Source organism: Ovis canadensis, chromosome 3, assembly GCF_042477335.2.
Source record: "Ovis canadensis isolate MfBH-ARS-UI-01 breed Bighorn chromosome 3, ARS-UI_OviCan_v2, whole genome shotgun sequence".
NCBI classification, from domain to species: domain Eukaryota; kingdom Metazoa; phylum Chordata; class Mammalia; order Artiodactyla; family Bovidae; genus Ovis; species Ovis canadensis.
The window spans coordinates 86,323,536-86,344,687 of NC_091247.1; the positions used below are offsets into that span (position 1 = coordinate 86,323,536).

Consider the following 21,152-nt stretch of genomic DNA (forward strand, 5'->3'; position numbering starts at 1 on the left):
TGGAAAAAAATGTTTGCTTTCAGTGGTTTCCCTCATGGGACCCTGACTGGCATTTGGGGATTCAGTACTCAGAACTGTGTGGGCTTTTGTGCCAGTGACCTTCCCTTATAAAGTATTCACCTTCTGGAATGAAAAACTGTGAGATGCTAAGTAGTCGCATACCGAATCAGTGCCTCAGGATCTGAGTGGCATGGGGGCTATGGAATGAAACTGACATTTTTTTGTTTTGTTTTGTTTTAAAAAAAAACAAACAAAAAACGTGGAAAGAAAGAGACGACTGATGTAGTTTTACCACCATCTTTAAATGTTACTTGCAGTTTAAAGGAAGAGTTTTGAATGATGATAATCTACATGTTTCACTACATACCATTTGGCAAGGTAACATTTAACTGAAGTTCCACACAGATATAAATCTATCAAGGATTTTTTTCTGTGGGTGGTGGTGGATGGGATTTTAGCCTTGGGCTCTTGATGAAATAAACCTTCCAGGGAGAACTGGGCTGTTGTTTTGACCTCTGAAATTATTTATTTTGTGACCTCAAGCAGGTCACTTCAAAGGATTTTTGTCATAGTGAGTCAAGGACAAAATCATCCACTGGAGAAGGGAATGGCAAACCAGTTCACTATTCTTGCCTTGAGAACCCCATGAACAGTATGAAAAGGCAAAATGATAGGACACTGAATGATGAACTCCCCAGGTCAGTAGGTGCCCAATAGGCTACCGGAGATCAGTGGAGAAATAACTCCAGAAAGAATGAAGAGATGGAGCCAAAGCAAAAACAACACCCAGGTGTGGATGTGACTAGTGATGGAAGTAAAGTCTGATGCTGTAAGGAACAATATAGCATAGGAACCTGGAATGTTAGGTCCATGAATCAAAGTAAATTGGAAGTGGTCAAACAGGAAATGGCAAGAGTGAACATGAACATTATAAGAATCAGTGAATGAAAATGGACCAGAATGGGTGAATTTACCTCAGATGGCTATTATATTTACTACTGTGGGCAAGAATCCCTTGGAAGAAATGGAGTAGCCATCATAGTCAACAAAAGAGCGTGAAATGCAGTACTTGGATGCAATCTCAAAAACGACAGAATGGTCTCTGTTTTCAAGGCAAACCATTCAATATCACAGTAATCCAAGTCTAGCCCCTGACCAGTAATGCTGAAGAAGCTGAAGTTGAACGGTTCTATGAAGACCTATGAAACCTTCTAGAACTAACAACCAAAAGAGATGTCTGTGTCCATTTCATTATAGTGGACTGGAATGCAAGTAGGACGTCAAGAGATACCTGGAGTAACAGGCAAATTTGGCCTTGGAGTACAGAATGAAGCAGGGCAAAGGCTAACAGAATTTTGCCATGAGGAAGCACTGGTCATAGCAAACACCCTCTTCCAACAACACAAGAGAAGACTCTACACATGGACATCACCAGATGGTCAACACCAAAATCACGTTGATTATATTCTTTGCAGCCAAAGATGGAGAAGCTCCATACAGTCAGCAAAAACAAGACTGGGAGCTGATTGTGGCTCAAAGCAAGAACTCCTCATTGCCAAATTCAGACTTAAATTGAAGAAAGTAGGGAAAACCACTAGACCATTCAGGCATGATCTAAATCATATCCCTTATGGTTATACAATGGATGTGAGAAATACATTCAAGGGGTTAGATCTGATAGAGTGCCTGAAGAACTATGGACAGAGGTTTGTGGCATTTTACAGAAGGCACTAATCAAGATCACCCCCAAGAAAAAGAAATGTAAAAAGGCAAAATGATTGTCTGAGGAGGCCTTACAAATAGCTGAGAAAAGAAGAGTTCAATTCAGTTCATTTCAGTTCAGTAGCTCAGTCATGTCCGATTCTTTGCAACCCCATGTATAGCAGCATGCCAGGCCTCCCTGCCCATCACCAACTCCCGGAGATCACTCAGACTCATGTCCACTGAGTTGGTGATGCCATCCAGCCATCTTATCCTCTGTCATCCCCTTCTCCTCCTGCCCCCAATCCCTCCCAGCATCAGAGTCTTTTCAATGAGTCAGCTCTTCGCATGAGGTGGCCAAGTACTGGAGTTTCAGCTTCAGCATCAGTCCTTCCAATGAACACCCAGGACTGATCTTCAGAATAGACTGGTTGGACCTCTTTGCAGTCCAAGGGACTCTCAAGACTCTTCTCCAACACCACAGTTCAAAAGCATCAATTCTTCAGCACTCAGCTTTCTTCACAGTCCAACTCTCACATCCATACATGACCACTGGAAAAACCATAGCCTTGACTAGGCGGTCCTTTGTTGGCAAAGTAATGTCTCTGCTTTTGAATATGCTGTCTAGGTTGGTCATAACTTTTCTTCCAAGGAGTAAGTGTCTTTTAATTTCATGGCTGCAATCACCATCTGCACTGATATTGGAGCCCCAAAAAATAAAGTCTGACACTGTTTCCACTGTTTCCCCATCTACTTCCCATGAAGTGATGAGACCAGACGCCATGATCTCCGTTTTCTGAATGTTGAGCTTTAAGCCAACTTTTTCACTCTCCTCTTTCACTTTCATCAAGAGGCTTTTTCGTTCCTCTTCACTTTCTGCCATAACGGTGGTGTCATCTGCATACCTGAGGTTATTTATATTTCTCCCGGCAATCTTGATTCCAGCTTGTGCTTCTTCCAGCCCAGCGTTTGTCATGATGTACTCTGCATAGAAGTTAGATAAGCAGGGTGACAATATACAGCCTTGACGTACTCCTTTTCCTATTTGGAACCAGTCTGTTGTTCCATGTCCAGTTCTAACTGTTGCTTCCTGACCTGCATATAGGTTTCTCAAGAGGCAGGTCAGGTGGTCTGGTATTCCCATCTCTTTCAGAATTTTCGACAGTTTATTGTCATCCACAAAGTCAAAGGCTTTGGCATAGTCAATAAAGCAGAAACAGATGTTTTTCTTAAATTGAAGAAAGTAGGGAAAACCACTGGACCATTCAGGTATGACCTAAATTATATCCCTTATGATTATACAGTGGAAGTGAGAAATAGATTTAAGGGATTAGATCTGATAGAGTGCGTGATGAACTATGGAACTCTGAACTATGGAACTCTGAACTATAGAACTATGGAACTATGAACTATGGAACTCTCTTGCTTTTTCGATGATCCAGCGGATATCGGCACTTAGATCTCTGGTTCCGCTGCCTTTTCTAAAATCAGCTTGAACATCTGGAAGTTCATGGTTCACATATTGCTGAAGTCTGGCTTGGAGAATTTGGAGCATTACTTTACTAGCATGTGAGATGAGTGCAATTGTGCAGTAGTTTGAGCATTCCTTGGCATTGCCTTTCTTTGGGATTGGAATGAAAACTGACCTTTTCCAGTCCTGTGGCCACTGCTGAGTTTTCCAAGTTTGCTGGCATATTGAGTGCAGCACTTGCACAGCATCATCTTTTAGGATTTGAAATAGCTCAGCTGGAATTCCATCACCTCCACTAGCTTTGTTTGTAATGATGCTTTCTAAGGCCCACTTGACTTCACATTCCAGGATGTCTGGCTCTAGGTGAGTGATCACACCATCGTGATTATCTGGGTCATGAAGATCTTTTTTGTACAGTTCTTCTGTGTATTCTTGCCACCTCTTCTTAATGTCATCTGCTTCTGTTAGGTCCATACCTTTTCTGTCCTTTATCGAGCCCATCTTTGCATGAAATGTTCCCTTGGTATCTCTAACTTTCTTGAAGAGCTCTCTAGTCTTTCCCATTCTGTTGTTTTCCTCTATTTCTTTGCATTGATCACTGAGGAAGGCTTTCTTATCTCTTGTTGCTGTTCTTTGGAACTCTGCATTCAAATGGGAATATCTTTCCATTTCTCCTTTGCTTTTCACTTCCCTTCTTTTCACAGCTATTTGTAAGGCCTCCTCAGACAGCCATTTTGCTTTTTTGCATTTCTTTTCCATAGGGATGCTCTTGATCCCTCTCTCCTGTACAATGTCATGAACACCCATCCATAGTTCATCAGGCACTCTATCAGACCTAATACCTTAAATCTATTTCTCACTTCCACTGTATAATCATAAGGGATATAATTTAGGTCATACCTGAATGGTCTAGTGGTTTTCCCTACTTTCTTCAATTTAAGTCTGAATTTGGCAATGAGGAGTTCTTGCTTTGAGCCACAATCAGCTCCCAGTCTTGTTTTTGCTGACTGTATGGAGCTTCTCCATCTTTGGCTGCAAAGAATATAATCAACGTGATTTTGGTGTTGACTATCTGGTGATGTCCATGTGTAGAGTCTTCTCTTGTGTTGTTGGAAGAGGGTGTTTGCTATGACCAGTGCGTTCTCTTGGCAAAACTCTGTTAGCCTTTGCCCTGCTTCATTCTGTACTCCAAGGCCAAATTTGCCTGTTACTCCAGGTGTTTCTTGACTTCTTACTTTTGCAATCCAGTCCCCTATAATGAAAGGGACATCTTTTATGGGTGTTAGTTTTAAAAGATCTTGTAGGTCTTCATAGAACCATTCAACTTCAGCTTCTTCAATGTTACTGGCTGGGACATAGGCTTGGGTTACCATGATATTGAATGGTTTGCCTTGGAAATGAATAGAGATCATTCTGTTGTTTTTGAGATTGCGTCCAAGTACTGCATTTTGGACTCTTTTGTGGACTATGATGGCTATTCCATTTCTTCTAAGGGATTCCTGCCCACAGTAGTAGATATAATGGTCTTCTGAGTTAAATTCACCCATTCCAGTCCATTTTAGTTCGCTGATTCCTAGAATGTCAACATTCACTCTTGCCATCTCCTGTTTGACCACTTCCAATTTACCTTGATTCATGGACCTAACATTCCAGATTCCTATGAAATATTGCTATTTACAGCATCGGACCTTGCTTCTATCATGTCACATCCACAACTGGGTATTGTTTTTGCTTTGGCTCCATCCCTTCATTCTTTATGGAGTTATTTCTCCACTGATGTCCAGTAGCATATTGGGCACTTACTGACCTGGGGAGTTCCTCTTTCAGTATCCTATCATTTTGCCTTTTCATATTGTTCATGGGGTTCTCAAGGCAAGAATACTGAAGTGGTTTGCCATTCCTTTCTCTAGTGGACCACATTCTGTCAGACCTCTCCACCATGACCGCCCGTCTTGGGTGGCCCCACACAGCATGGCTTAGTTTCATTGAGTTAGACAACAATGTGGTCTGTGTGATTAGATTGACTAGTTTTCTGTGATTATGGTTTCAGTGTGTCTCCCCTCTGATGCCCTCTTGCAACACCTACTGTCTTACTTGGGTTTCTCTTGCCTTGGACGTGGGTTATCTCTTCACAGCTGCTCCAGCAAAGCACAGCCGCTGCTCCTTACCTTGGACGAGGGGTATCTCCTCACAGCCACCCCTCCTGACCTTGAATGTGGAGTAGCTCCTCTCCGCCCTCCTGCGCCCATACAGCTGCCACTACTTGGACGTGGAGTTGCTCTTCTCAGCCGCTGCCCCTGACCCTGGGGGTGGGGTAGCTCCTCTCCTCCCTGATCTTAATGGTCCTGTGATATCCTCCAGCTGCTAAGGACTCCAGGGACCACAGCAGGGATGGAGGTGAGGTTCCCAGCTGCTTCCAGGTCTGGACCTGGCTGGTGGGCAGTATGAGAGGGGCTGTGAAGTGAAAAGCAAAGGGGAAAAGGAAAGGTATATCCATTTGAATGCAGAGTTCCAAAGAATAGCAAGGAGAGATAAGAAAGCCTTCCTCAGTGATCAGTGAACAGAAATAGAGGAAAGAAATAGAATGTGAAAGACTAGAAAATTAGAGATACCAAGGGAACATTTCATGCAAAGATAGGCACAATAAAGGACATAAATGGTATGGACTTAACAGAAGCAGAAGATATAAGGAAAAGGTAGCAAGAATACACAGAAGAATTGTACAAAAAATCTTCATGATCCAGATAATCACGATGGTGTAATCACTTACCCAGAGCCAGACATCCTGGAATGCGAAGTCAAGTGGGCCTTAGGAAGCATCACTACGAACAAAGCTAGTGGAGGTGATGGAATTCCAGTTGAGCTGTTTCAAATCCTGAAAGATGATGCTGTGCAAGTGCTGCACTCAATATCCCAGCACATTTGGAAAACTCAGCAGCGGCCACAGGACTGGAAAAAGGTCAGTTTTCATTCCAATCCCAAAGAAAGACAATGCCAATGAATGTTCAAACTACCACACAATTGCACTCATCTCACACACTAGCAAAGTGATGCTCAAAATTCTCCAAGCCAAGCTTCAACAGTATGTGAACTGTGAACGTCCAGATGTTCAAGCTGGATTCATCTCTGGTTCGAGCAGAGGAACAACAGATCAAATTGCCAACATCTGCTAGATCATTGAAAAAGCAAGAGAGCTCTAGAAAAACATCTGCTTTATTGATTATGCCAAAGCCTTTGACTGTGTGGATCACAACAAACTGTGGATAATTCTGAAAGTGATGGGAATACCAGACCACCTCACCTGCCTCTTGAGAAATCTGTATCCAGGTCAGGAAGCAACAGTTAGAACTGGACATGGAACAACAGACTGGTTCCAAATTGGGAAAGGAGTACGTCAAGGCTATATATTCTCACCCTGCTTATTTAACTTATATGCAGAGTACATTATGTGAAATGCTGGGCTGGATGATTCCACAATATGGAATCAAGATTGTTGGGAGAAATATCAATAAACTCAGATATGCAGATGACACCACCCTTATGGCAGAAAGTGAAGAGGAACTAAAAAGCCTCTTGATGAACGTGAAGGAGGAGAGTGAAAAAGTTGGCTTAAAACTCAACATTCAGAAAACGAAGATCATGGCATCTGGTCCCATCACTTCATGGGAAGTAGATGGGGAAACAGTGTCAGACTTTATTTTGGGGGGCTCCAAAATCACTGCAGGTAGTGATTGCAGCCTTGAAATGTAAAGATGCTTACTCTTTGGAAGAAAAGCTATGACCAACCTAGACAGCATATTAAAAAGCAGAGACATTACTTTGCCAACAAAGGTCTGTCTGGTCAAAGCTATGGTTTTTCCTGTGGTCATGTATGGATGTGAGAGTTGGACTGTGAAGAAAGCTGAGCACTGAAGAATTGATGCTTTTGAACTGTGGTGTTGGAGAAGACTCTTGAGTGTCCCTTAGACTGCAAGGAGATCCAACCAGTCCATCCTAAAGGATATCAGCCCTGGGTGTTCATTGGAAGGACTGATGCTGAGGCTGAAACTCCAATACTTTGGCCACCTGATGTGAAGGACTTGCTCATTTGAAAAGACCCTTGTGCTGGGAAAGACTGAAGGTGGAGAAGGGGACGACAGAGGAAGAGGTGGTTGGATGACATCACCAACTCAATGGACATGAGTTTGAGTAAGCTCTGGGAGTTGGTGATGAACAGGGAGGCCTGGCATGCTGCAGTCCATGGGGTCACAAAGAGTCAGAAATGACTGAGCGACTGAACTGAACTGAACTGAGTCAAGGATCTATCCTTGACATTCATTGAGAAATGAAGCAGACAGACATGTTGGCTCAACCCCTGGAGTTTCTCAGAAGGGAGCCACTGCACGAAAAATTCATATGACTTTCCTGTGCGACAGTGAACCTGGTTTTGACCCATCAGAGCTGGGTAGATCTGTTAGACCATCCAGTTCAGTCTTATCCTCAGGTGAAGCACCCATAGGGGAGAAAATAATTCTTAGTGAGATCACGAAGCCAATGAGGGCAGAGTTGGGCTCATAACTTAGGTCTTATGGTTACTGTGAGGTTTTCATTTTCTGCAGTGTCTAATTATGAATAAAGAGTTTGTTTTATGGTTAAATGCATGGCGAGTGAGGTCACAGTACTCTCAGTAACACTCCAGGTTCTATGTCTAAGGAAATAGAGGGGTGGCTTAAGGGAACGTCCCCAGTGAATCAGGCAGAAGTTGCTTTGGGCACGAATTCTAGTCAATGCCACAGTCCATGGGAATGAGCTGTTGAGGTGGCCCTGGGGTTGCTGTCTTCAAGCAGGAGGTAATAGGGAGTGGTCTGTGCTCCCCACCACCGAGACTTGACCAGCCAGGACAGCAATGAGTAAGCAAGTCAAAGTTGAGGGTAGGGCCAGAGGCCTGGGGTAGGTGGGTGGGGATGGAACACAGGAATAGAGCAATATCAAATCTAAGCTGGGGACAAAAGGGGAACAAAATGAGTGGGAACTCCACATACTTAAAATCTTCCCTTGGTGTCTGGTCCAGGATCCTCGTTTGACTTATTCCAACTCCATGATTTTTTTTTATGAGCCAACCTGCCCATTCCAAGCTCAGTGTCAGGAATCAGAAACTCTGACCATTTGAGGAAGGAAGAGAGAAAAAGGAGGAGGAAAGATGTTGGAGGTGGGAGAAGCAGCAAGCACTGGGCATGTTCATTTCCACCTCAGAGGCTTCCCCTGCCTCAGGGCTGAAGTTCTCTGTGGCTTTGGGTCTTACCCTCTTTACAGCCCTGGTCTTGCGGAAGTCACAGGCAGGAGAGGATCCTGCAGGCGAGTACAGCACCAGGTCTGGTTAGACCACAAACACTTGTTCAGGCAGAATAGTAACATAAGACAGATGTAACATAAGACAGATGTGTGTATGAAAGGTGGGTCCAGGTGGGAGGCAGGATCCAGAATCAGAGCATAGGGCAGGAGTGTCAGGAGCCAGGTAGGAAGAGTCTGTGGGGCCCTGAGATCATCACTGTCAGAAGGAGAGCACAGATAAGACTCAGGAGAGTAAGTCGGGCGAGAGCACTTAAGGCTTCAACATAAATACTAGACAAGCTTGTGGGTTCTAGGTGCCGTGTTTTGGCATCTAGCCCAACTGTGCAAAGTTCTCAGAGCCACCACCAAACCAGGACAGAACACTGACCCAGGCAGAAGTGGTCCCTTGCTCCTTGTGGCTGGCTCCTCTGTTCAGGTTGGGTGGGAAAACTGGCCACAAGAGGGCAGTAGGGAGCCGCAGACACCCTTAGGTTTTGCAGAGGACTAATAGATGGGGAAACAGTGGAAACAGTGTCAGACTTCATTTTTTTGGGCTCCAAAATCACTGCAGATGGTGATCGCAGCCATAAAATTAAAAGACGCTTATTCCTTGGAAGGAAAGTTATTACCAACCTAGATAGCATATTCAAAAGCAGAGACATTACTTTGCCAACAAAGGTCCATCTAGTCAAGGCTATGGTTTTTCCTCTGGTCATGTGTGGATGTGAGAGTTGGACTGTGAAGAAGGCTGAGCACCGAAGAATTGATGCTTTCGAATTGTGGTGTTGGGGAAGACTCTTGAGAGTCCCTTGGACTGCAAGGAGATCCAACCAATCCATTCTGAGGGAGATCAGCCCTGGGATTTCTTTGCAAGGAACGATGCTAAAGCTGAAACTCCAATACTTTGGCCACCTCATGCAAAGGAAGAGTTGACTCATTGGAAAAGACTGTGATGCTGGGAGGGATTGGGGGCAGGAGGAGAAGGGGACGACAGAGGATGAGATGGCTGGATGGCATCACTGACTCGATGGACATGGGTTTGGGTGAACTCCGGGAGTTGGTGATGGACAGGGAGGCCTGGCGTGCTGCGATTCATGGAGTTGCAAACCGTCAGACATGACTGAGTGACTGAACTGAACTGAACTGAGGACTAGTACCTCAAATATGGAGATGACACCACCTTTATGGCAGAAAGTGAAGAGGAACTAAAAAGCCTCTTGTTGAAAGTGAAAGAGAAGAGTGAAAAAGTTGGCTTAAAGCTCAATATTCAGAAAACGAAGATCATGGCATCTGGTCCCATCACTTCATGGGAAATAGATGGGGAAATAGTGGAAATAGTGTCAGAATTTATTTTGGGGGGCTCCAAAATCACTACAGATGGTGACTGCAGCCATGAAATTAAAAGACACTTGCTCCTTGGAAGGAAAACTATGGTCAACCTAGACAGCATATTAAAAAGCAGAGACATTACTTTGCCAACAAAGCTCCATCTAGTCAAGGATATGGTTTTTCCATTAGTCATGTATGGATGTGAGAGTTGGACTATAAAGAAACCTGAGCACTGCAGAATTGATGCTTTTGAGCTGTGGTGTTGGAGAAGACTCTTGAGAGTCCCTTGGACTGCAAGGAGATCCAACTAGTCAATCCTAAAGGAAATCAGTCCTGAATATTCATTGGAAGGACTGATGTTGAAGCTGAAACTCCAATACTTGGGCTACCTGATCCAAAGAACTGACTCATTGGAAAAGACCCTGATGCTGGGAAAGATTGAAGGCAGGAGGAGAAAGTGATGATAGATGATGAGATGGTTGGATGGCATCACTGACTTTATGGAAATGAGTTTGAGCAAGCTTCGGGAGTTGGTGATGAACAGGGAAGCCTGGTGTGCTGCGGTCCATGGGGTCACAAAGAGTAGGACATGACTGAATGACTGAACTGAAGTGCTCTGGGGTGGCTCAACACAAAATTACTTGGTCAAAATGACACTCATTCTCAGCCCCACCCTGGACGTTCAGATTCTGTCACCTAAGTGGGGGCTGGCAGTCTGTAGTTTTAATTCACACCCCACAAGATTCTGATGTAACAGCTCCACAGCTGGCTTTTGGGAATTTCCCCCTTAAAATATTCAGAATCTTCTATTCAGCTCCCTTAAAGCAAATGACAAATACAATTGTTAGGAGAATAATATCTGTTGAAGTATTTCATTGGAAAAGTAGATCCTATAACAACAAGCACATAAAGCAGATTCTCATTTCAAAGAGGATCATAAAGCAAAGAGCTATGCAAACACATCTTAGGATAAAAAGAACTTCAGAAGCCCCAGCAATTAGATGCCCCCTGTGTGCCCCTCTCATCTCACATTCCCTCCTTCTCCCCAGAGGTTACCTTAATCCTGAGGTTTGGGAAAATAGCCCCCTTCCTCTTCTTTAAAGCTTAACATGTCTGTTTTACCCCCAAATAATATATTTTTTAACATGGGCTGATTTTGAATTTTAATGATTATTTTTTTTGGTTAATGGTATATTGTTGTTGTTCAGTCGCCAAGTCACGTCCAACTCTTCATGACCCCATGGACTGTAGCATGCTGGGTTTCCCTGTCCCTTACCATCTCCTGGAGTTTGCTCAAGTTCATGTTCATTGAAATAAATCCACGTGGATGCATGCATTTGTAGTTCATTACCTTGTATGGATATGCCTACATGGATGTATCTCCTTTCTTGATGGACATTTAGGGAGCATCTGAGTTTGGGTTATTTTTTTTTTTTTTTCCTATTAGGAACAATGCCACCATGAATGTTTTTACCCCTGGAGAATTTTGCACAAGTTTTTCTAGGACACATATCTAGGAGTAGAATTAGTTTTAGTGTATGTACTAAAACTTCAGTTCAGTTCAGTCGCTCAGTCGTGTCCGACTCTGCGACCCCATGAATCACAGCTCGCCAGGCCTCCCTGTCCATCACCAACTCCTGGAGTTCACCCAAACCCCTGTCCATAGAGTTGGAGATGCCATCCAGCCATCTCATCCTCTGTCGTCCCCTTCTCCTCCTGCCCCTCAATCCTTCCCAGCATCGCAGTCTTTTCCAATGAGTCAACTCTTCCTTTGCATGAGGTGGCCAAAGTATTGGAGTTTCAGCTTTAGCATCAGTCCTTCCAATGAACACCCAGGACTGATCTCCTTTAGGATGGACTGGTTGGATCTCCTTGCAGTCCAAGGGACTCTCAAGATCTCCAACACCACAGTTCAAAAGCATCAATTCTTCCATGCTCAGCTTTCTTCACAGTCCAACTCTCACATCCACACATGACCACTGGAAAAACCATAGCCTTGACTAGATGGACCTTTGTTGGCAAAGTAATGTCTCTGCTTTTCAATATGCTGTCTAGGTTGGTCATAACTTTCCTTCCAAGGAGTAAGCATCTTTTAATTTCATGGCTGCAATCACCATCTGCAGTGATTTGGGAGCCCAAAAAAATAAAGTCTGACATGGTTTCCACTGTTTCCCCATCTATTTCCCATGAAGTGATGGGACGAGATGCCATGATCTTAGTTTTCTGAATGTTGAGCTTTAAGCCAACTTTTTCACTCTCCTCTTTCACTTTCATCAAGAGTCTTTTTAGTTCCTCTTCACTTTCTGCCATAAGAGTGGTGTCATCTGCATATCTGAGGTTACTGATATTTCTCCCGGCAATCTTGATTCCAGCTTGTGCTTCTTCCAGCCCAGCGTTTCTCATGATGTACTCTGCATATAAGTTAAATAAACAGGGTGACAATATACAGCCTTGACGTATTCCTTTTCCTATTTGGAACCAATCTGTTGTTCCATGTCCAGTTCTAACTATTGCTTCCTGACCTGCATACAGGTTTCTCAAGAGACAGGTCAGATGGTCTGATATTCCCATCTCTTTCAGAATTTTCCACAGTTTACTGTGATCCACACAGTCAAAGGCTTTGGCATAGTCAATAAAGCAGAAATAGATGTTTTACTGAAACTCTATTGCTTTTTCGATGATCCAGTAGATGTTAGCAATTTGATCTCTGGTTCCTCTGCCTTTTCTAAAACCAGCTTGAACATCTGGAAGTTCATGGTTCACGTGTTGCTGAAGTCTGGCTTGGAGAATTTTGAGCATTACTTTACTAGCATGTGAGATGAGTGCAATTGTGTGGTAGTTCGAGCATTCTTTGGCATTGCCTTTCTTTGGGATTGGAATGAAAACTGACCTTTTCCAGTCCTATGGCCACTGCTGAGTTTTCCAAACTTGCTGGCATATTGAGTGCAGCACTTGCACAGCATCATCTTTCAGGATTTGAAACAGCTCAACTGGAATTCCATCACCTCCACTAGCTTTGTTCGTAGTGATGCTTTCTAAGGTTCACTGACTTCACATTCCAGGATGTCTGGCTCTAGGTGAGTGATCACACCATTGTGATTATCTGGATCGTGATTACCATTAAAAAAGAATTGATTAAATTTGATCCCATCAAAATTAGGAATTTTTTAAGGATAGTGAAAAAACAAGCTCATACTGAAACAAGATTTTTGCGATACATATAATTGAGGAATACCCAGAGCATGTAAAGAACATGAACCAATATGAAAATGTTTGTAAAGTCACTAGTGCTTCACGAACAAGCAAATCCAGAAGGATACTACAAATATTAAAGGATGTCCAACCTCATTATCAAGGAAATGCAAATTAAAACCTCAAGCTTATATCTGTTTTGTAAATAAGTTTGTTTGTAATATCACTTTTTAGATTCCAGCTATAAGTGATATCATGTGATATTTGTGTTCCTCTGTCTGACTTACTTCACTCAGATGATAATCTCTAGGTCCATCCATGTTGCTGCAAATAGTATTATTTTGTGCCTTTTTATTTGCCACAGTTTTAAACAAAAGGATTTAACAGTGTTTTTTTAATATTGAAGTTAAAAAGCAAGCACAATGATAAAAACTAATGAAGGTTTTCAAAAGACCCTTTCTCAGAATGGATTTCCTAGCCAATCTCTTCTTAAATTATTTGCTAAAAATATGTCTCAGCCCTGAACTTCAAAGCTGAGTAGTTACACTATCAGAACTAAAAGTAAAGACGAGAGTGATGTGGCCAAGATATCCCTCCATTATGGTCAAAAACGAAATTGCAAATGTTTAGGATCAAGATATTTTCTCAGTTGAAATATTAGTTTCAAATAGCTGTTTTAAAGGGTCTCAGAGTGGTTTGATTTCTTACTGTCTTGAAAGTGTTTAGCTTAACTTCATCTCAAACGAAATTTTTTGACTGTAAACCACACTGAAGGAATCCCTTGGACCACTTATCTCAAAGCTTCTGCTTGCAACCACAGAATGCACACACATACACACACCCACACCATTTGAAGTGCTTGCCTAGCGTATAACCATCTCTGTGGTTATAATTTTCAAATATCTATTTCTGTACCCTTTAATGGAGAATTCAAGTCTCGAGCAGAAAATACTCTTCAAACAAACCCTACTCATTGCATTGGGCAACCAGACTACCTGGAGAGCCTTCAAAGACCACATTTTCAGAAACTGTACTATAGAGCATAAAGGGAACCATGGTGTCTTGAGTAGAGGCGGACTGAAAAGATACCTGGTACCACCTCCCCCCTCTCCCCTAAACTTAAAAACCAGAAAAGGGAGTAATCTGCATTGATTCAGAAATAAAAAACATTTTAAAGTGATCAACCATGGAACCCCAGTGTCACCTGAGACCTCCCAGCCCTTAGGAATTTAGAATGCTTCCTAATGGAACATGGCTAAGCTCCCGCATTCGCAAATGTTTCTCTGTTTTGCCTTCCCTCAACCTGGACACTGAGGCCCTTGGCGGTCTCTGGAACCAGTCATTCTCCTCTCACAAAGTTAGTGATGTCACAGAGGGTTAGAGGGGGTCAGACGGCACCACTCCATATTCTGCCATCTGCTACATCTCCCGCCCTCCCTCGCCCACTTCCTAACTCCCCCTCCACCCTTCCATAGGGAGTGGACACCCACCTTGTGGCACTGTATGCTCTTCCTGCATGGCCTCGGCACCAGCTCACCACCACCCCCTGCCCCAATCACCTCCCCTTCCTGAGCCCAGCCTTCGAGAGGCTCTATTGAGTATTTTCCTAATGAGGATGGGACTCTTGAAGAGGAATTCACCTACCAGCTGCCGAAAGAAAAAAAAAAAATCTTTGTCTCGTTATATTGTGTTGGCCATAACACTGTATGGAAAAGCCCAGATGAAATTTGTGGCCTACCCGCTACACGTGGCAGGTATGCCTGCGCGCGTGCTATGCCACTTCAGTTGTGCCCGACTCTTTGTGACCTTATGGACTATAGCTCGCCAGGCTTCTCTGTCCGTGGGATTCTCAAGGCAAGAATACTGGAGTAGGTTGCCATTTCATCCTCCAGGGGACCTTCCCGACCCAGGGATGGAACCTGCATTTCTTACGTCTCCTGCATCGGCAGTTGGGTTCTTTAGCACTAGCTCCACCTGGGAAGCTCCCCCCGTGTATGACAGGTGGGCGAGTGCATGTGTGCGTGTGTGCTAAGTTGCTTCAGTCGTGTCCAACTCTTTGCGACCCCATGGACTGTAGCCGGCCAGGTTTCCCTGTCCAGGGGATTCTCCAGGCAAGAATACTAGTGTGGACTGCCACTTCCCTCTCCAGGTATAATGATCAAATCACGAAACTACACGAAAAGTGATTTAGTCTAACCCTCCACAGATAAAAACCCACACCGAAAAGCCCAGACAGAGAGGTGAGGACAGATGAGAGGGTGTCTAAAGGCTTCGCCTCATAACCAACTCCTTTCCTCAGCAAGTTCAGCAAATATGTGTGACCTGAAATTACGCCTTTCCCGGTGCTACAGTCAGAGTACGTGTCTCTCCCAAAACTACAACCAGAGTAGGCTGCTGTTCCTCTACTTTCTTTTCCAGCCCTGGGATATCCTTCTTCCCCATTAACTAAATCTATCATTCAATTCATTCTCCTTGTTTATAGGAACACATCCACAACATAAAATTTATGCTTCTGGGTTTTGTACTTATTTCACTTGCTGTTGAAAAGACAATGTTACGGTGAACTGAACTCATCTGATATTTCATATATAGAAATTAATAAGTCCTTATGACAAAAAATAAGATGGAGTCTTATATTTTTCTTTAAGTTTCATGCACACGTGTGTTGTTTTCCTGACAAGGCAGCAAGCTCCTGAAACCCTGTCTTGTATTTCCTTTCAACCTTCACCTAATCTAGCATGCTGCCACCTACTTGCTTTAGAAATGAACATAAATCCCTGAGCCTCACTGGGCTGCTTCCTACGAAGTCAAACCAAAGAGGGCACTGTCTGCTTTCAAACAGGACTTGAAGGAGCACCATGATGTAATAGGCAACACTGGGGTTAGAGTCCAAGGGCCTGATGTCGAAAGTGGTCCAGGCAGGTTACTGAGCTTCTCTGAGTTTCTTTGGTTTTCTTGTTTATAAAATAATTAATCATAATCACTGCCCAGCATAACGCTGTTGTGAGAATCAAATACGATTGGGCATATTGAATTGTCTGTGTGGACTGTAAAACATTTTATGATATAGAGATATCAAGCAGGGTCTAGCCCTCAATACACCACATAGGATGTGAAAGGAAAGAAATATGGATAGAGGAAATTATGAGTCCTCAGGTGCATTTCTTGGACTTAACCCTCAAATCCCTTCCTCCAGCTCAATTTTTCATACAAATCTTTCCTTTATTTCCAACAGTAGCCTTGGGTTTGTGATGCGCTGGTTGTAGCCTGGGTCAACAAAATAAATCTGTATGAACACGTAAGCTCAGCCGTCATAAAGCAAGGCCTCCCTGCACCATGATTGTCCAGGAGTGATCCATTCGACTTTCCAAGGCTGCAGGCTGCAAGCCTGCCTCTATGGGTTGGGCCTTTGCTTTCCTTCTAGGACTTGTCTGAGCAGCACTCCAGGGCATGGAATCAGACATAATCTGATCAGCCAGGCTGTGTCATTCAGGCTCGAGCAAATCTTCATCTCTCTGACCCAACCAAACCCTCCAAGAAGGGTCTACCGAACATTCCTCTTGTGGACTCCAGGGGACTCAACAGCCAGATTTGGCAGAGACCTGACTAGGGTGGGCACAGAAGTATTTTACCAAGCCCACAGGGCTAGGGAGGGTCTGGAAGTCCCCCGGTAGGTCGGGCATTCACCACCACCACCCCCTTTTTTTGGAGTTTCCTTGTATTTATTTACTTCATTATTATTATTATTTTAATTTTGGCTGCCTTGGGTCTTCACTGCTGAGCCCAGGCTCTTCACTGTGGTGCTCAAGCTTCTCTTATTGTGGAGCATGGGCTCTAGAGCACGTGTGCTCTCTAGTTGCAGCTTGAAGGTTTGTGCGATGTAGGATCTTAATTCCCAGAGGAGGGATTGAACCCTCATCCCCTGCATTGGCAGGCAGATTCTCAACCACTGGGCCACCAGGAAAGTCCTAGGCATTCATTTTTTTAGTTTCTAGATCCAAGGGGAATGGAAAGGCACAGAATTGGGAGTGAGAGTAGGGAGGAGGAGGTTGGAGGGGAGCCCTTAAGGAAACTGGACCAGCAGCTATTTGCCACCCTGCAGGAAAGTATTTGTGGGCTACCCTGGTGGCTCAGACAGTAAAGAAACTGCCTGCAATGTAGGAAACCTGGGTTTGATCCCTGGGTTGGGAAGACCCTCTGGAGAAGGGAATAGCTATCCACTCTAGTATTCTTGCCTGGGAAATTTCATGGACAGAAGAGTCTGTCCATGGTGCGACGAGTCGGACATGACTGAGCAACTTTTTATGGGTTTCCCAAGTGGCTCCAGCTCCTTTCTCTGTTCTCTTTCCTACCCTTCCCTGTGTCTAAAGAGAGAATTTCCTCTCTTCTTTTTAAATTTCCTGTACGGACTTTAACGGTCCTATATGGACTTTCAGGCTTCCCAGGTGGGGCTAGTGTAAAGAACCTGTCTGCCAATGCAGCAGAGATAAGAGACGTTGATTTGAACCTTGGGTCAGGAAGATCCCCTGGAGGAGGGCGTGGCAACCCACTCCAGTATTCTTGCCTGGAGAATCCCAAGGACAGAGGGGCCTGGAGGGCCAGAGCTACAGTTCATGTGGTCGCAAAGAGTGGGACAGGACTGAAGGAAGCATAGAGACATTCATATGTGAAAGAAGGGTGAAAAAAATTTGGGGACAGTTTCTGTTACTATGAATTAGGCCTAGTTTTTAGGCTTAGTGTTTTGATACGAAATACTATTTTAAATATCTAAAGCTGTTATTCAAATATCAGTTTTTTTCCACTTTGCATTCTTGCTGTGACAATCTTTTTTAAAAAATTATTTTGGCTGTGTGGCATTCAGGATCTTAGTTCCCTGACCAGCAATCGAACCTGTGACCCCTGCAGTGGAAGTACAGAGTCTTAGCCATTGGACCACCAGGGAAGTTCCCCTGCTATAACAGTATTAATCTTGGAGATGATGCCTCAGGCTGCCTAGGGAGAAGGGCATGTACACGCAACATGTGAATGGCAAACACACTAATATCTTGCAGCCTCTTTCTTTGCAGACCTTGGTCGGTTGGTTTCTACAGAAGGCTTCGCAGAGTGTTCTGCAGACCGTGGTTTGCCGCCTGATGTTTGAGCAGCACTAGCTGTGTGGCGCTGCAGTTTGTGGCTCTCTGAGGATTCCGTCTGGGTTCTCTGTCATGATTAGTGTTTCCCCCATCATGCTCCAGCTACAGCAGTTCTGGGCTTTGCTCTTTAATTTCTTCCTGTCCACTGCCCCCAGGGATGCTCTGACCCACCACAGGAAGTCTCCAATTTGTGAATGGTCTCTGTTTGGAATGCCTATAAGTGTAGCATTTGAAACCCAGAACTCATTTTTCTGTAGAGAGAATGTTAGACGTGTTTGTTGGGTCTCCAGGTCAACCCACAAAGGCCCATTCAACCCCTAGTACAGGTAATGAATTTTCCCTCTGCTCCTTTTATGTATCATAGCCAGACAGAATGTCAGAGCTGAAAATGGAATTTAGAACATTGTGTTGTACACTGGTAATAGAGTTGTTTTCCACTGTATTCTATTACAAATACCCCACATTCCATCTACATTAGACTTAAGTAGGGTTCCATGATCTAGCCTGGAAACCCATCACCCTTTATAGCACAGGAAATCAAATAGTTATAAGGCAGGAAACAGTCTTGCCAGAGAGAACATCCCCTTACCTCTTTTTCTTTACAACCTTCGGAGCACACTGCAGAACTAGTCTTTGTCAGTGATGCTGTTTCTTCTAGGTACACAGAGGTGATGTGGCCTGTCCTTGTGCGGCCGCTAATCATTTCGGTCCTCCTGTTTGAAATACTTTCCCCCAGACATCCTTGTAAGATGTCATCGGTTCTCTGCTCAAGTGTCTCTGCTCTGAGATGCCTGGAGTACCTGTTCTATCTAGACCAGCACTTCCTGGTGCTCTGGCCTCCTGTCCCCTCGCTGCTTTTCTCCATAGCATCTCATGATTATTTGTCAGATTCCTTGTCTGTCTCTCCCAATTCCCATGTGAGCTTCATGAGGGTAGGATTTTACTTCGTTTACTCGGTACCATCACAGCCTAGAACACTGTCTACCCAACACACAGTAGGAGTTCAGGACATTTATTTTTAAGTGAAAAGATGAAGTGAGTGAGAATGAAGCGAGCAGTAAGTGCTAATTGCTCAGTATACGCTATTTCATTTAAAACACTTATATGGGGACTTCCCTAGCCTTCCAATGGAGGGAGTGCAGGTTTGATTCCTGGTTGGGAAGCTAAGATCCCACATCCCTGGTGGCCAAAAAACCAAACGTAAGACAGAAACAATATTGTAACAAATACAGAAAAAACAACTTCCTTCCAAAAAAAAAAAGTTCTATGTGGTTACGTGGCTGCTTCTCCCTCCCCCTCTCCTCCTCCTCCTTCTCAAAGGAGAGGCAAACCACCTTCAGTTTAAAATGCCACTTTGGCAATATAATTTGTGATTTGCATATGCATTTTTTGCAGTATCTAATTATTGATATCTTGAATATCACTAAAAGCCTCTCACATTTCCTACAGGAGAAAGTTGAAATAAAGGAAATTTTCTTTGGATTTAGTTATTAAAAAGAGGAAAGGATAGCAGCCCGCAAGTGATTTGTTGGTAAGGATATACCCTGAGGACAATTTTTAGCCAGCCTGATTCAATTCAAGTCAATAAATCTCACATGAGCAATTAGTATATGCTGGAGTGGGGAGAATTTTAAGGTCCCTATCCATCTCTTCATCCTGGGAGAAATGATATGTAATCATTTTTCATTCATCCATCATTCATTTAACAAGCATGCGTTCTACCCTTGAGAAATTCAGTTGCAGAGAGAAAGCTGTAAGATCAATTAATAATGCAGTGAGATGATAGTAACAGAGAGGTTTGTACAAAATGCTCTAAGGACTTGTGGAACTGTAGGTTCATTCTCCTTTTCATCCTCAGTTATGATCAAGGTTGCATATCAAACTCTCTAAGAGTCTGTTACTTTCACACACACACGCATACACACACATACACACACAGCATGGTTAGACCGACTGAGTTCAGTTCAGTAGCTCAGTCGTGTCCAACTCTTTGCGACCCCATGAATCGCAGCACGCCAGGCCTCCCTGTCCATCACCAGCTCCTGGAGTTCATGCAAACTCATATCCATTGAGTCGGTGATGCCATCCAGCCATCTCATCCTCTGCCGTCCCCTTCTCCTCCTGCCTTCAATCCTTCCCAGCATCAGGGTCTATTCAAATGAGTTAGCTCTTCACATCAGGTGGCCAAAGTATTGGAGTTTCAGCTTTAGCATCATTCCTTCCAATGAACACCCAGGACTGATCTCCTTTAGGATGGACTGGTTGAATCTCCTTGCAGTCCAAGGAACTCTCAAGAGTCTTCTCCAACACCACAGTTCAAAAGCATCAATTCTTCAGCACTCAGCTTCCTTTATAGTCCAACTCTCACATCCATACATGACTACTGGAAAAACCATAGTTTTGATTAGACAGGCCTTTGTTGGCAAAGTAATGTCTCTACCTTTTAGTATGCTGTCTAGGTTGGTCATAGCTTTTCTTCCAAGGAGCAAGCGTCTTTTAATTTCACGGCTGCAGTCACCACCTGCAGTGATTTTTGAGCCCTCCAAAATAAAGTCTGACACGGTTTCCACTGTTTCCCAATCTATTTGCCATGAAGAGATGGGACCTGATACCATGATCTTAGTTTTCTGAATGTTGACTTCTAAGCCAACTTTTTCACTCTCCTCTTTCACTTTCATCAAGAGGCTCTTTAGTTCCTCTTCACTTTCTGCCATAAGGGTGGTGTCATCTGCATATCTGAGGTTATTGATATTTCTCCTGGCAATCTTGATTCCAGCTTGTGCTTCTTCCAGCCCAGCGTTTCTCCTGATGTACTCTGCATATAAGTTAAATAAGCAGGGTGACAATATACAGCCTTGACGTACTCCTTTTCCTATTTGGACCAGTCTGTTGTTCCATGTCCAGTTCTAACTGTTGCTTCCTGACCTGCATACAGGTTTCTCAAGAGACAGATCAGGTGGTCTAGTATTTCCATCTCTTTCAGAATTTTCCACAGTTTATTGTGATTAGGTCAACTA

General features: G+C 43.7%; 1 protein-coding gene across 1 annotated transcript in view; it reads right to left on the bottom strand.

Annotated features, from left to right (window-relative positions):
* LOC138437039 (regulator of microtubule dynamics protein 2) overlaps window positions 1-21,152 on the bottom strand; it is a 112,179-nt gene that overhangs the window by 84,145 nt on the left and 6,882 nt on the right. The window lies entirely within an intron of this gene.